The 17,790-nt window shown below is 35.8% G+C and overlaps 1 long non-coding RNA gene and 1 pseudogene across 2 annotated transcripts; both read right to left on the bottom strand.

Annotated features, from left to right (window-relative positions):
- Positions 1–976: 976 nt before the first annotated feature.
- On the bottom strand, positions 977–17,358 carry LOC147488986 (uncharacterized; annotated as a pseudogene). The gene is made up of 14 exons (XR_015201545.1): positions 17,012–17,358; positions 15,216–15,385; positions 14,590–14,693; positions 13,457–13,523; positions 10,186–10,278; positions 9,944–10,108; positions 9,663–9,803; positions 9,499–9,582; positions 7,691–7,803; positions 7,537–7,597; positions 3,250–3,416; positions 2,731–2,832; positions 1,372–1,461; positions 977–1,274 (listed from the first exon to the last, which is right to left on the bottom strand). The product of XR_015201545.1 is annotated as an uncharacterized LOC147488986 (transcript).
- On the bottom strand, positions 11,947–12,915 carry LOC147488987 (uncharacterized). The gene is made up of 2 exons (XR_015201546.1): positions 12,428–12,915; positions 11,947–12,173 (listed from the first exon to the last, which is right to left on the bottom strand). It is a non-coding gene; the product is annotated as an uncharacterized LOC147488987 (long non-coding RNA).
- Positions 17,359–17,790: the final 432 nt, after the last annotated feature.

Here is a 17,790-nt window from a genome sequence, read left to right as displayed (position 1 = left end):
ATGGGTTTTGCTACTCCCACTAAGGCAAGCTTCTACTTTAAGAGCTGAAGCTCTTGCATTGAGGACTAGTTTGCAGTTGGCTAAGCAGATGGAATTGGGCAATGTTGAATTTGAAACTGATTCTCAGGTTATCTACAATCTTGTGAAGAATGAAGCACAACAAATTCCTATGGACATCAAAGCCATTGTTTTGGATATACAAGACTTGCTTGCAGAAAATTCCACTTCTAAACTCTACTGGACATATCGGGAAGGAAATTTTGTGGCTGATTTTTTCGCAAAATTGGGATCTTATCAGGCATCAGATCAAACTTGGTGGTCGAATCCCATGGTTACTGAGAAAACTTGCCCGATACACTTTCAAATATGCAAGTGGGTGTTACCTCTATTTGGTGTGATAGGCCACCTAATTCTGTAAATAGTCTTTTGTTAAATGACTCGGCTGCTTGGTAAGTGAATAAATAGAATGCATTTTACAAAAAAAAAATACACTAGATGTGCGGTATCAGGTATGCCAAAAGGTTCTGAAAGACATTGGATCCTGTGATCCTTGTTCCAAATATGAAAGCATGTTGCTACTTTCTTTTCCTTCCACAGTTCATAAACCTTCTTTACCCAAAAAATAGTTCATAAACCTTGAAATAGAGAAAACTCGTAATATTTTTGGAAATACTGTGACAATTTCAATATTCTTAGGTGTGATATTTTATTAGTGTGTTCTTTTTTCTAAAGAGTTCAGCTTGTTTTCTGCTCAAATCAACAAATTTATTTGCTCGCATTGCAATATGACCTAAACCTTGAACATATTTAGGGCGCCTTCAGAGTTCAGACAACCTTGACGTCATTTGGTCAACAACTGAAGTATTTATCCCTAGAAAACATCATATCGGCTTTGCTGGGGCTAGTTCAAAGTTCAAACGATGGTTGACACTGAATTTCCTTTTGTTATTACCAAGGGTCTTTCAGCTTGTACGAAGATTAGGAACGTAAGTTTTGATTCAAAAATCAAATTATAGTCAAAAGTCAAAACTGATCTGTGCAGGCGACCTACAAAAGTAAGGCTCGTACATTTAGTTTTCTCTCCCCTAAATAACTCAACTTGGTTTAACATTGATGTGCCAACTGATCTGTGCAGGCGACCTAGAAAAGTAAAGCTTGTACAACATTAAGTTTTCTGCCTACAGAAATATTCTGCAAAATCATCTGCTTTCTTAAGCAGTTTTCTGTTTCCGTGAGGGAGGTCGTCGGAATATGCCGATGAGATCATCAACACCCTGTGCAAAACCAAGCAATACATTCTCTGGTTATACATTTGTTTTAATCACAACTTTCTTAATCTATATTTACTATATAGATGGATGGGATAGTTACCCTTGTTGTGATGACAAGACCACTAAAGAGTATGATCAGATAAGATCCAACAACTAGAAGCAATAGCAGATCGAAGGCCACGCTGACAACCTGCAATAACAAAAGAATATAGGATTAGAGCGGCGTTCTTTAAACAGCTCTATCTATATGTTTAGAGAGCCGCTACACTAATTCCTTACGTTAATTTAACCCTAGAGTCCTGTATGCACACTGCACAATACACCCAGATACTCAAACCTATGGAACAGCGACAAGCTCTCTCTCTCAAGAGAGGCCAGGGTAATGACTTTGTTGTCTCTTATCTACTTCAATCCTCCCTGTGCCACTCCATCCCTTTTTTCACCAGGGAAAGATTGAAACATGGGGTGAGAAATGGTTTTGGGCGAGAAAGGTTTTGGGCAGGAAAGAAATGTCACATGGCATCTCCACCTCTTGACATGTTCACTCTTTACAAATTCAAGGCCTTCTCTTTTGATGCAGAAAAAAAGAGGTGTGATACACTAGGTGGTGGAATGGCAAAGCATGGTGTGTTGGAGGCAATTTCAATGTGATAACGATTAGCATGGGAAAGAAAGGGTATCTGGAAGAAGGTAGATGTATGAGAGTTCTCACACTTTAGGAACTGCCTAATTGATATTCCTATGAGCGGCGACAGGTTTACACAAACTCGAGGGTTTGATAAATCTGGCCTTGGTAAACTTGATAGAATGTTGGTGGCACGGAATGGGAGAAGTTGCATCAAAAGGAAACCTTGCACATGATCTCTAGACCCTTCTCAGATTATTCTCAATTTTCTTGGATTGTGAAGTAAAGGAGGCGGGGGTCCTAGGCTGTTTAAATTTGAGATGATGTGGTTCAAAAATGAAAACCTTCTCCCTTTGTTGCGAGAATGGTTAAGGTCCTTCAACTTTAATGGTAATGAGAAGACAATGGTTACTGGACAGAATATTTTAATATTCCTAGTGATGTGAAGTGACAGCAATGATATTTTCAATTCCTAGTTAAGTGACAGAACCAGGAGTGGTGCTGGAAGAGGAGACAGCATACAAAAGTTTTTGGAATTCCATTGTTGTACTAGTAAACAGCTACGTATATATGAAGAATGACAAGGATTTGAATTTAACTACTGCACCCACAAACATATAATTCCGGTTCCTTCCGTTATGTCAGCACCATATTTACTTGTACTTTATTTTGCCCAATCATGTGGGTTCAGCTAAGAGCCTAAGGACCACCACAGTTGGTACCAGACAAAAGTACCCAACCACCAGGATTATGCCGATGTCCTAAATCACTTTGATGGGTAAATGCAGATTACAAGTTAATGACTAACTAGTATAGCATGTGTAAGAAAGTAACCTGATATATCGTAAGTTTGGCTGTTGTAGAATCGTAGAAAGTGAAAATCCCGTCAAGCACATCTTGCTGAACATTCACCTCAGCAGTATGATCCCCTAATTCCTGCCAGAGACAAAAATATTATAATCAATCAAAAAGGCTATTGTCTTTTTTTTTCTTGTAGCAGAGAATAAAATTAAACAATGAATTGGACACGAAAATATCTGTGTTTGACACCCATTGACATGTTTTTTCTGTAATTCTAGTGTGAATATTCCGATAAAAAAATTGTGCCACAATTATCAACCCGGTTTTTGCTTGAGGTCACCAAAATTATCAGCAAGGCAGGGACCTGAAGTTTCATGAATATTAAGTTGCCAAGTGAAAATTTAGATTACATTCTCAAAATTCAGGCTCAATTTATGTAAAGTCTCAATGTTTTTGGGTATGTGTTCAGCATGCAACAATCAAACACCGAACAAAGGAACCAAAATACACATTCTTAAATTAATTTAGAAAAGTGTACAAAATGAGACAAACCTTTTTCAAAGCCAAGATAAAGGGTCATTGTTTGTCAGAAATGGTGCCACTCTTGGTGTTTGGGACAATAGGTTCAACCATGAGCTAATGTAAGAAGGATTGACAGCCAAACTACTATCATCTGCAAAGATCTCAATGTTCTTTCCTGAGTGACCATAAATATGCCTCTGCAACCAGAATGGAAAGTAAGTATTGGGCCAACTAATATTATTTCACACACTGAGGTAAAGCGGTTACAAGATACAGAGGACAATACATATGTAGCTAAACTGTGAATTTCACTGTCTATCAATATACAAATAAGATGACAAACATGTTACATCTATGAATTGTAAAATTAATAGAAAGAGGAATGCTAATCAGCAAACCCTGGAAGAGTAAAAATGTCACATGGAACACATTTGTGTCCCCTGGCCTTTTCAATATTTCGTATATAGTTATATACTTTTATTATATATAAAGACATGGAGTAATATCATGTAATTTGAGTGTCACCCTTCTATATATGAAATCTGATCTAAAGCCACCATTCTATGCCCCTTTCAACTTTGCCCATTATCGAACCAACTCAAATATATTTACTCTAATTTGTTACTTGTTAGAGCCACTACATTCAATTTTAAACATTTTTCTTGTCTGTATTGAGTTTGTGAGATTGTCGTTAGCAGCCTAAAATCCAACTCCAAAACCTCAGTTGTCCTTATTATCTTCCTAACTAGAGTTTCACTTCAATACCCCACTTCCGAGACGAGCTGTCTTCTATGATGCGGATACGGGTACAAAATCGTCTGAGTGCGATCACGGGATTTTTTAAATTTTAGGATATGTGTATGCGGCAGTGGAGTGCGGCTATTTTATGTTATTAATATTATTTTACAATAAAAAAATAAAGCAATTAGATGTTCTTTTTAATAGCGGACCATCTGTTTTTATAGAAAGACATTTAAAAGGGGCCTGAAAATCGCTATTGTAATGGGCCAATTTTGTTGTACAGGCTTTAGTTCTTTGTAATGGGCTTCAGCGGGTTGACTAAAACAAGTGGCTCATATACCATTATGTGGTCACGTGTTTATTAAGAAGATTGATGTGTGAAGCACGTATGTACAGGCTGTCTTTTGGTAGACCACATGAAAGGTAAAATAGTCTCTCTCCACCATTATCAGCTCAGTCTAGATCTCTCCACCATTGAAAAAACAGAAAAGGTAAGGAAAAGCAACAGATCAAGATCTCTTCTTCTTGAGAACAACATCTTCTAATCTTCTTCCTCTTCTTCTTTCCTCCGTCTTTTTTTTTTTAAGATTTTTAGTTAACTTAGCCGTATCGGTGATGTATTCGATACATTGATGTATCGGTGTCGTATGCGGTGTCAACCCGGTATTATGACAAAATGCCGTGCATCATAGGCTGTCTTCCTATTAAAATGTATTGTTCTGAGAAACTTCAACTGAATATGATCCACCAATATCGAAAAATAAAAACTCCTCAATACCTAGGTTACATGGACCGGCATATTCGAAAAAAAATGTGTGTGGAAACCACGGATACGTGTGTCTACCACGGCTTAAAACATCGAGATCACGACAATAGATGGGGAGAGAGAGAAAGAGCGGGGAAAGGAGATGGGGAGAGAGAGCAAAGAGATGGTTGTCTAATAACGTACCTGATGGTTACCGAGCAGCAGATGGGAGAGAGAGAGACCAGGAGAGAGCAGCCACCAATCGCAGGAGGAGATGGGGAAAGAGAAACAAAGCCACGATTGGTTTTTCTAAGCCCTAGTGGGCTTTTACTTGGGCTTGTAACTTAAATTGTTTGACTTAAGTCTTTCTTATATTATGGGCAGACCTTTTAAAACCAAATTAGGCCAAAAAAACAGTCCAGTTTCTAACATTGTGTATTCCTGAACTTTGTAAGCTCATTTTGTATTTCTATATCACATTAAGCAATTTAATATTTTTAATATTTGTTTTGTATGTAAGACTTTTCTCCCCAATTTATTCTTGTTTTCTGAAAAAAAAAAAAAACTTCTAAATTATAATTATTAAAAAATAACAGTTTGTAGCTTAACCTCCAAGATCACACCACATCCAAGTCAACTGTTATTTTTTTGGTCAATGCATGTAAAAAGACTTCATTGCCTTTTGCCCTTTTAATAGTTTTCTAGCTTTACACCTCCAAAACTTGGGCCAATTAGCTTTATCCTCCCCAGTTCTTTTATCTAGAGGTTTACTCCCCATAACTTAGATCAATTAGTTTTACCCCCCTAGTTCTTTCATTTAGAGGTTTACCCCCCCCCCCCTCAAGACCACAACACATCCAAGTCAATTGAGTTTGACCGTAATGTTTTTGGTCAAGACAAATGAAAAGACTTTAATACCCTTTTCTAGGTATAATTACATAAATACCCTGTGATTTTGGCAAATACAAAATTGGAATTCAAATCATCTAGAACACATGTCGTCACGGTCTTGTGAACTATATCCGACGACTATACACCATCACTACTATCTAGGGGTGCAAACGGATAGGTTCGGATTTGGATATGGTTGCATCCGAATCTGAATCCGAAAATTTATACCGATATCCGAATCCATATCCGAATCCGACAAATATTAAAAAAATTATCCAAATCCGATTTCGGATATCCAAATCGGATATTGGATAATATCTGATCCGAAAATTAAAATTTTATTTGCTTTGAATAATTCATTTTACCACTATAAAAACTAGTATAAATATATATATTTATCATTTATTATTATTATTTTGTTATTACAATTTTATATTATTAGTTTATGATTTTATATAATATTTTATACAATAAAAAATAAATAAATAAATTATATATTTTGTTATATACCAATCCTTATCAAATGACATCCACACCCTTAGAGTGGTGTATGGCTGTCGGATAGAGTTCACAAGATCATGACATGTGTCATAGACGATTTGAATTCCAATTCTGTATTTGTCAAAGTCACAGGGTATTTATGTAATTATACCTAGAAAAACATTACGGTCAAACTCAATTGACTTGGATATTATGTTGTGGTCTTGGGGGTAAACCTCTAAATGAAAGAACTAGGGGGTAAAACTAATTGACCCAAGTTGGGGGGTAAACCTCTAGATGAAAGAACTGGGGGGATAAAGCTAATCGGCCTAAGTTAAGGGGGGTAAAACTAGAAAACTATTAAAAAGGGCAAAGGGCAATGAAGTCTTTTACATACATTGACCAAAAAAAGATAACTTGATTGACTTGGATGTGGTGTGATCTTAGGGGGTAAACCTCTAGATGAAAGAAGCTGGGGGTAAAGCTAATTGGCCTAAGTTACGGAGGGTAAAGCTAGAAAACTGAAAAAATAATTAATTATTTGCGCGGTGTCCCGTGTCAATCTCTTAGAGCTCGGCCAGTATCCGACACCCAGTATCCGTGTGGGGACAATCTACGCAATGTGCCGTGTCAATGTAACCTAGCTCAATACTGATAACCCCCAAACTACTAGTCTCTTCAAGAAGCATGTGTTTATACAAGTCTGTACTTAAAAGTTCCTGTCAGTCAAAGAAATTAGAAACCTCAATTCCCAAGCAAGTGCTGTAATATGCTCAAGCAAGATTTCATTTTGATCGCATAGAAACAACCATTCTATTCGTATAAAGAGCTATCCATACACTCAAATTTGATTAGCCAAAAAATGTTAATCAGTCCAAACTCTAGTTTTTGTTTTTTGGCAAACCTTAATGAGATCAGTGACTCAAGATATCTTGGCGGGCATCAAAGCCCGGACCTCTGGTATACTCATCCAAAGGTTTTACATCTAGTTGGCATGTGATCCTCTAGGGTCGATGATAGGCGCTACCATGATTTATACATAATTTCTAATAACAATCAAACGGAGGAGAACGATATGCCACCAATAGTTAATAAAACTCAATGCCAAGGAGTTCTTTTGATCTGGGCGGGGTAGCTCATTTCTACACGAAGTTAAGTTTCACGAGTTTGTTTTTAGGGAAATGCATTGCAACATGCTTGCTTACCTAGTGTCTTGCTAATGGAGCAATGTATTGTATGTGGTAGAATAAAAAGTTAATAAGAGGGCTAAGAGGTGTCAACATAGTTGGAATGTTTTTGTTTTCCACAGAAGCCTTCCTACCCACTCTTGGTATCTCGTTGTACTACACTTGCCACAATGCCAATATATAACCAAACAGAAGACAGAAATAAACAAATCAAATAGAGTCTGCAATTAATTCTATGTTAGGCAACATGTCAGGGTTTGAGTAAAGTATTACCCCAAGACTCTCAGCAACCAACTTGACACTTCGGTGAATTGCTTTTTGATCCACGAATTTCCTAGAAAACCCAAGCCCTTAATGAACAGCCAATAAATAGAAAAGAAAGTTCAGCGAAATGTTCAAATTTATTAAACCTTTAAACAAGTAGTACCTGCTGTCAAGCAGACCTCCCGTGCTCTCTAGTAATCCAGGTGCAACAGATAATCCGGAGAGAGTGAGGGCTGTAACTCTCACCCTTGAAAACTGCTCATGTTCCCAAGCTACCTACAGCAGGAACAACAGCTTAAAACATTTTCCATACAGTTGAGCTAATGCTAGAGGTCAAGTGAAGCACCACATGCATATCTAGGAGTGCTTTGACAGTTTAGAAAGAAAGGAAAAAAAAATATATATATAGTATACCACTTTCAAAAAATGTATATATATATATAGTATGTTGTCAAAGCAAAGGCACGTAAAAGTGTAGCCTTGGAACTAAAAGGTACCAGTCCCACCAAGGCACTCAAAGTGCCAATATTAGTGAAAGCTGCTGTCAAAGGCGTAGCGAAGGTTCCCCAGGGGTGATGCAAACATACTGCCATACTGGGGTCTAAGATTTTGCTAGATATTTGTTCAATTTTTAGTTTATTTGTTGCACCCTGGCGACTTTATAATTACAATTTCAGCTAATAAATTTTAATATCAATGCAAGAAAGTGAAATCAAATTTACAGAGTGGATTTTCCCGAAACTAACATGTATTCTTTCTGGGGGTGTTACTGGATATCCAAATTCGACATGGATTCTCAAAATTGGATAAGACAGAATTCTGGCATTCCGGAATGTTGATACGAGTTCAGATATCATTCCTATATTTATATTCTTATTGAATACTGGATTCTCCCTCCTCAAATTATTCTGGAGTATATGAGAGATATTTGGGAGATGTGTGCCAGTGGCAAGCAGACATAAGTTTATTTAGATACCAAAGGGAACTCCAATACTGGTATTTTGCCCTTCAAAAACATCTGGTTTGATACGTCGTATAACTAATTATTTAATTAACTATGATAAATATATAATTATTTGGATATATTACGTGCTAATTACTATAGAATTAAATACTATTTTGAATCTGAAAACGCAAATAGATAATAAATTATCATCAAACACTCATATCAAGATTTAGATTATTTTTTTTGTTGCACACTCATATCAGAAAAAGGATATTATCACCTTTGTTGAAGCTATCAGGGGGATCGGATATTAAGTTATTAACCAACCAGTGTTTCAAAAAAACACACACACCAGAGGCTCAAGGCACTCTGTCTCTGTGAGGCTTACAGCTTAAGCCTCAATAATAATAATAATAAAGAGAAAGTGAACGAGGAAAAATAAGATTTGATGATGGATGTTTGTGATTTCTAAAAGAATGAGGTGTTTTGATGATCAAAACATAACATACTAGGGAGTCTTTACTCTTTAATGAAGTTATGAGGGGTTAAGTAGGGAAAACATTGTAAAACAGTGGAGAAAAAGTAAAAAATAAGTGTATAAACATGTGAGGCTTAAGCCTCAAAGCGCTAAACCCATAAAAGGCTTAGGGCACGCCTTGAGGCTTAAGCCTAAATGCATTTTTTTTAACCTTGTAACCACTGTATTGTCAACTCGGATATCTGCAAAGAATCAACTAGGTTTTGAATTCAGACTTGGACCTTAAGCACTGTTATGGGATTTGGATTCAAATTTTGTCACATTCAATTTCAGAAATACCTGTTTGTACCCCTTGTCTCTCCATTGATTATAAATCAGTCTTCCAAAAATAGTTTTGACATTTATTGTGCTAACTTAAGAGTTAAGAACAGTGGCAGAAAATACAATCTGAGACTATTATTATGACTTTTTTCGGCTCAGTGAAAGAATGGTTGCCACTTATTTGTTTTTGTTTCATAAATGAAGAAAATGTTGGTATAAAATGGACTCACTTTCGTGGATTTGAAATATTGATCTTTTTATGCTTCAAACTGACTTTGACCCCCAACTCCTCTGCTACACTTGAAAAACTCTGGCAGAAGAAGAAAATTGTCAAGTCATATATTGACATGAATGTAACAATTTTCTTAGGAATACAGTACTTAAACTTACTTCAAACACTTGTTTTATATAAGCATTTTCTGGAGGCTTAGATACATGAATCCATAGCTCATCGTTCCAAGATCCAACGCTATTCAAGCAAACAGCATAGTCAATACTCTCACGTACACGTTGGTCTAAACTCCGAAGCCACTGTCGAAAATGACAAATGCAAGTAAGTCATGGTATAAAAAAGAAAAAACCAAAACAAATTAAAAATAAAAATAAAACTAAAAAAGACAAGCGACCAAAGGTTGGAGTGAGCATAATAGCCACTACAAGGAGCTAAGAACCTTCATTGTTCCATTGTAGTTGTAAGGTCCACCAGATGTCAAACCAAACAGTAAATTGTATCTTCCTCTTGTCTTTGGATTTGAATAGAGGCGAGAAAATAATCTTGCTATTTCTAGAAGTGCCACAACTCCACTTCCGTTACTATCGCTTCCCACTGATAATGCCTACAAAAAGCAAGGCCATCCAAACGTTCATACAGCCCAAAGAAAAAGAGTATAACCACGAGATATCATTTCCCTACCGGTGCAGCACCAAATGTGTCATATGATGCAACTATAGCGATGGTAGGGAGCTGATTAGCATCACCATCTGTTCTCAGTCCCGGCAACCATCCCTGACATAATAGACAGCTCTTTATGACAGATCTATTTATCAAAGTGAAACAAACAAATATACAATATTAATGAAACAAACAACATCAGTTTCTCACTTTTTCGTTGTGAAAATTATAATGCAAATAATAATAATAATAATAAATTAAAAATGGTATGATATATTTGCAAAGACATATCCCCCATGAACCAAATAGCATTGAAGTGGAAAGCACTTCATAAAATCCTGTATGGGCCAAATCTGATTTTGCTACTCTGAATTCTTAAAATGAGGTTTTGAGTAATATATACTATTGTCCAGAAACCGCTCTCACCAGGGGTGGACCTACATTGGGCCCAGGATCGAGAAGCATCCCACCCTCAACATTTTAAAGTATATATTACACATGGTGTGGGTGTTTAAAATCTGGAGGCAAAATAGAAGATTGACCGATCTGACTTCTAATATTTGATAACCTATAGGACATTAAAAAATGTGATCACAGCCAAGTAATTCAGTAATCATCTAGTCCTAGGGGATGTTAGATTACTTCTATATCTCTTTAAACATCTGTTATTCAAATCAAAGATTGTAATAACAATAAGCATCCCATGTGAAAGTTAGGGGTTGACTTATTATGTTTAACTTCAACTTTTCACTGGTTCAAATGCTCAGATTTTCTTTTTCTTTCTTTTCTTACCTTTTAAACCATTAAAACCAATTCTCACTACTAAAGACTGTTGGTTAAGTTAATGATCATCGATATCTCATGAAATGTTTCAGTTACAAATTTTAAAAGACAGTAGCATTGTAAAAGATTTATTACAAAAGTTGTTAGGAGAAAACAAATTCTTGATATTGTCCATTGATTGTTTGTTTCATGTCAGATTTGACCCCCCTCAACTCACATCTTGGGTCCGCCCCTGGCTTTCACTCAAGCACATGTTTGTAGTTTTGGTAAAAAGCGGAATGTTTTTGTTCCTTTTCTTAAGAAGACAAGTGTTTCTCTCCTTTGGTAAAAGATGAGAACCCAAACAAATTACCCATCACAAGTAACACCGCCAGCACTTGACCACTCTGTCACCTTCACCACCACCGCAGACAGAAAAGAAAACTAAAAAATTAAATCTTAATAATTTCTTTAGCATATCTTTATTTTCCTTAATGCACTGATTAATAGAGGAACTACCCGTAGGTGCCAACTAGCAAAGTCGGTAAAACCTTTAGGTGATGATACCAGAGGTCTGGGGCTCGAATCACGCCAGCATCAACGAGTTACTGATCTCAACAGGCTTGCCAATCAAAAATAAAAATAAAAATAGAGAAACTACCCTTGTTTTTATAGTTGGAACATAGAGGAGCTACCTTTTTTTTTTTATAGTTGGAACTTTTATATCCTAATTAATTTTTTAAGACCCGATGAAGATGGGAATCGAACCCAAGACCATGAGACCAACCTCCCAAATCTTGACCTGTTGACATGTACTACTACAAAAGTGACTCTACTATTTTGGCAATTGCAAAGTTAGTACTTCCTTCTCAATCAAGCTATGGACTGTATCCCTTGTCTATCAACAAGACTTTGGCAATCACTACCTTCTATTTTAAATTTGGTACATTGGATTAGTACCTAAAAACTTGGTAGTTATTTGCCTACAGGACATTCTTGAGGCTAAATTCTAGATTTTCATTTGTTTATCAATTTTGAAAGGGTTAATTTGTTGTCATTAACTTAGAAACCCAAAAATACAACAGTTTAGTGTGTTAATTAAAATCTGCTACACAGGTAATTACACTTTCGAATAAACGACATATAACTTATTGTCCTGCAAAATTCAACGCTCCAACATCCTGTGGTGTCCATTGCGTAATATGGTGGAGACTAAATAATTATCAGGATGATTACCTTTATCCAAACTTTATCCTTTTCTAAATCTCAACCACTTGAATCATAAAAGTATAATTTCTCTATGGCCCTTAACAACATTTATGGAATTTTCTTGGCCCCACCTCCCAAACACATTCAATTTATTATGGGGTATAAAAATGATTTCAAAAGGGTGTCAATCATTCAATAGATAAAATTCAGACTGGAAGGAAGTATCAGAAATTGTTTTTAAAAGGATCATTGGGGTGAGGAGTGACTATTAATTGTAACAAAAATAAGCTACTCTGTGAAATATGTTAGGAAGCTTAGGAGTTAGGACTTTGGCATTCAAAAGAACTGCAATAAACAGGTGAGTTTGGCAGAATTGAAGTGATCAGACTCAGAGCAGGAGCAAACTGATAGGCGAGTTTGGCATTGGTAAGAATTGTAATTTCCTTATGGTTGGATTAAGACATATATAGTTAATGGTGCCCCTAAGAACCTAACTTCTCCCATCTAGGCTTTTCTGAATCCCACATTAACAATTGATAACCTCAACACACGATGAAACCTCGAGCAAACTGATAGGCGAGTTTGGCATTGGTAAGAATTGTAATTTCCTTATGGTTGGATTAAGACATATATAGTTAATGGTGCCCCTAAGAACCTAACTTCTCCCATCTAGGCTTTTCTGAATCCCACATTAACAATTGATAACCTCAACACACGATGAAACCTCATTTGCATGGTTTTTCTTATTCAAATAGGGCGTCAGTCTTTCCAAGATCATCCTGACCCCCATATCTTCAAGTGGTACACACCTTTAGAAAATCATGACATCCAATATGCTATCAGCCATCATACGGGAAAACTGCTTAGAAAGAATTAAAGACCTTCAAAGGTAAGAATGTCCAAGACATCATCATTACACTCATACCCCTTACCCCAGTAGCATGAAATTTATGATTTTCTACTATAAATTCGAGTAATGCATCTTTCACACTACCTAAATCCAAAACTAGAGACCAAATGAAACCTTGGATATTTCATTTAGAAGTAGGCTATTTGAATCCATTCATTGATTAAAAAACAGCCTTACACATCACTTCACTACCAAACTAGTCATCTTGCACTACGAATATTGTGATCCTCATGCTGAATGCCAATCGTTTTACACTAAATACAGCATCGTAGTAAAACATTTAGACATTTAAAAACCTTATTAGTCGTCTTTTGGGTGGTGCACAAATAGAATACAACTAATCCTAATAAAACTTTGGACTTCAAATTACAGAATACTATTAATAACCAATTAGAGTTAGGAAATACTAACCTGAATATTTGTGATTGCGGCAGATGCAATTTTCTTGGGCTCTGGAACGGCTGCAACAAGCTTATACCTACACAAGCAAAGATGCAAATGAAAACAATATTGTTATGTTACACACAAACAAAACACAAAATAAAAAGCGGAGATAGAGTAAACTAAAAGCTGCGCAGAACCCCAAATGACTGAATGAGTGGACGGAATGCATCAAATACCACAAGTTGGCAATTTATATCAAAGCATGGAGTGCACAATACCAAAGGTCTGTCCAACATCCCTAGAGGTGATTATTATATTGGTCTTCCACTTCTTGTTGCCTATCTCTTTTGCCAATAAAAAAAATGTACATGCCTCCACCTCTGTTGTGCCCTTCCTCGAGAACATAATACTTTTGTAAAGAGGAACGCGTTAGAATGCATTTCTAAATCCCTCTTACAAGTGGTATGCATCCACTGATCCACCTCAACATCTCCAGGTGCATTCCAATTAATATTTTCTGTACTGGACTCTTTTATAGTTCTTAGACTTTAGCAGCTCTCCTTTGTAAAAAACCTGAGCATGCCAATGCATACTAATCTTAACATTAAAGATTTTGGACTACAATACTTCCTGTGTTAGTTTAGGAAAACATTTCCCTCGCACTATCATCCAAAACTACTGACCATCTGTTAAGGCTTTCATAGCTCTTTCATTAATAAAGCCATTAAGTTGCAAAATTATCAGGTTCAAGATCTACATGGAGAAAACATAGGGTACGGAAAATTCCCTTAGGTTATCCTGATAAATGATAATAACCATTGACGCATACACAACAAAACTTTTCCCTCTCTAACCCACTTTTTGAATAAAATTTCATAAAATAAGAGCATACAAGGGAACCTTTTACCACCCTTAAATAGCAACTGTAAACACTGAAACACAAACACACACACGTCTCGATCACTTGTAGACCTCAAATATCGTAAACTTTAAGCCTATCTTTGGAGCTACACATTCAAGTTATACTTATGAAGAGACCAAACATGGTCCAGCCATTAAACTTATTCGAGCAAGTTTCTTAATTTTTGATAACTTAGGGCAAGCATAATTAATTTAAGGATTTTTTTTTTTCAAAGTAAAATATTAACAAGACAACTAACCCGCCGGTGGTTGCAGTAGGAGACTGGCCAACAGCATCCTTCCTCTTGACATCAGTTAATATAGCATCAATCTTCTCATCCTCAAAAGCAAAGTACACAGGATACTGTAGACAGAAAGAACAAAAAATGATAACAAGTAAGAGGCAGAAACGAAAGAACAACTCGTTTTGTTGATTTAAGAACAGATAGTTAATTTCACTGTGTTAAAAAAAAACAAGCGAGCCAATTCTGTCAAAAGGTTCGGTTTGATAATTAAAAGTAAACCTAACAAAAAAATAAATAAATAAGTATGTGCCTAACAAAGATACTTAAACGGTGTGTGTTAAGTATGTGCCTAACAAAAAAAAATAGAGAAGTTGAGAAAAATCTCATGTATTTTGGAAGTAGACACTAGACAGTTGTTTGGTGTCAAACATAGTATGTGCCTTAATGGTGTGTGTTATATTTAGTTGTTTTTTCCCGTTCGAATCTATATTAGTGTTACTATTAAATACAATAGTACATTAGTACACATAATAATTTGCAGTAGAATTGTAATAAAACGGTCATAAACAAGTAATCAGATAACAAACAGTGATAAGGACATAAGGTGTTGTGAGCAAAAGTGTAGGAGGTATAACACTTACAGGTAGATTAGCGTGAATAAGTAATTGTTCCAACTCAGCCAGTATACTTCGCATCCTATCATTTCCATACATTTGACCATCTTCTTTGCTGTCGTCTTTGCTCTCAGAACTAAACTCTTGTGGGAGCAGAAGTAATATGCCTCCAAATGCCCGCTTTTGTGTAATACATTCTGCAATTCGATATTATAGAAGTTAGAACTGGTGTCATGCAGACAAAAACGGTAAGAAAGTTCAAACAAGATGCATGCATATATGCCTTAAAACCATGTTAAGAAAACACATGTGGTTTTGGCAAGGGACTCTAACTACAGGTAGAGCTAAAAAACAAAAAAACTTAACAAATCGAGGAATGTAGGTAGGAAGATGTATCAAGGAAAGACCAATACGAGGCAAACAAGTAACCATAAATGAATCAACATCTAAAAATGACCAAATCTAGAAAAAAAAACGCATAGAACTCACAAAGGGATGCCTTCAATGTAACACAATTACTTTGGGTAAAGACATTAAAAGAAAACATAATAGTCAAGAAACTTGTGAGGAATATCATGCACTTGATTGATCCTCAAAATGCCTCGGCTTTTGCGCTAGCCAGATACCCAAGTGATGGAAAATGAATAAAAGAAACTGCATAGAAGCGAGGCATGCCCAATCCAAAAGACCAAATTACCAATTTTAAACAACAGCACCAGATGGAAAAAAAAAATCTGGAAAGAAGTAAAGTACACTAAGCTGATTGTCTAATGAATAGCAGAATGGACAAAGGTTGGCATTGATCTTTCTTTTCCGATGGTTAATGGTTATCCATGGCAAAAAAAAATTGCACCGAACTGTCATTAATGAAAAGAGAACTATGGGAGGAACCTCAACCCTAAAGATAGATATTTTAGGAAAGTTATACGGGAGAGAGATGGTGAGAAACAGACACCAATAGCAGAAGTACATACCAAAATTTAACTGAGAAAAGCCTTGTCAATCAATAAACAATATGTGCATTTCATCCAAACCCCAATCTAGGTAAAAATTCAATTCAATTTTTCTTCCCAAAACCGACTGCTGATTATATGTTTCAAACCATTTACGATCAATCTGATAGCTAGGCCCAAGATTCAATACCATTTCCCTTGGCAAGATTTTGAATTGGAGGATTCTTCCCAGATTCCTTCCAAAAGTATGACACTATTCTACAATCTACTTTAAACTTAATACAGTTTTCAAACTGGCCTTGCTCCAATTTGGTAGGTAATGTCAAACTATTTCACTCTTTTGTTTTCAGTTTTTTTTTCCTTTCTGTTTAAACAATTAAAGCATAACGTCTTTGGTCGTTGATTAAGGAAACCATACATCGGGAAACACGTGAAATCCATGTAATAATGTTTCTATCATAATCCATCACACTAAAACTTATTGCAAAAATATAACCGTTCCCTATCACAAAGTAACCTCAGTTTTACATGACACTTGGAACAATAATCTTCATCTTAAATTACAAAATACTCTCATAATCTCTCTCTCCTAACATGCTGGATTAAATACTTAAACATTAAAAAAAATGGCATTTAGCGCAAGATTCTTCTTATCAGAATTGAATATTTACACTTTCAAGACAAGTATATTCTCTTCAATTACTCTCAATTCTAAATCACCACAAAATATTCTAATTTCAAGCTCATAAATGCCACTTAAGAGTGGATAATATAGTTAACATCTAGCAAACAAAATGAATCTTTATACTTTTAAAGACAAATATATTCTCTCTTCACTCATTCTCAAAAAAAAAAAAAAAAAAAAAATACCTCTAAGAAAAGTGATGTTCAATTCACGGAGAGGAATAATAAGAACAGAACGAGAAAGATCAGTTGAAGATAATAAAGGATAAGAATAAGAAGCATGATGATTCAATCTAGAAAAACGAGATCCGAAAGGAACACCAGAAAGATCGTATTGAATTAATCTGTATACATCAACAACTGTTGCTGCATCACATAATTCAACACATGCAATTAATATTATAAATAGAGCTAGAATTGTTTCTATCATTTCTCGTCCTTTATTTATCGCCATTCCAGTCACTAATAAGAGAGAGAGAGAGAGAGAGAGAGTGATTTTAGGGTTCGGTTTTTTTTTTATTTATCGAAATGTTTTTCTGCTACTTATATATACGCAACTAACTAGCTCGGCCGGTCAGCACAGGGGTTTGTTTGTTGCGTACCCGAGTCTAGATAACACACAGAATCCGACGGTCCAGCCCAAAATGGTTCTATATACAATAATTTGTAATTTCAGCATCCACTACCTCTTACAAAAATTCAATAAAAACATTTCGATTTCACGATTTTAAAGACTAGCGGGTTCCAGCCCAGACTTCTGGTATCATCACCTAAAGATTTTACCGACTTTGCTAGTTGGCACCTGCTGTATATTAGTGTTTAATTGTGTAGTAGTTAAAGAAAATGAGGACGACACAAGGATGAACCCCAACACCAACAGAAAAAAGACGAAATGATATTGTTTGTTCATTTGTATTTGCCTCCTTTCTAATTTGTATATAATGTTTCATATTTATCAAATATTT

This window comes from Coptis chinensis, chromosome 7, assembly GCF_015680905.1.
Source record: "Coptis chinensis isolate HL-2020 chromosome 7, ASM1568090v1, whole genome shotgun sequence".
In the NCBI taxonomy this organism is placed as follows: domain Eukaryota; kingdom Viridiplantae; phylum Streptophyta; class Magnoliopsida; order Ranunculales; family Ranunculaceae; genus Coptis; species Coptis chinensis.
This window is presented reverse-complemented; position numbering and strand designations above follow the sequence as displayed.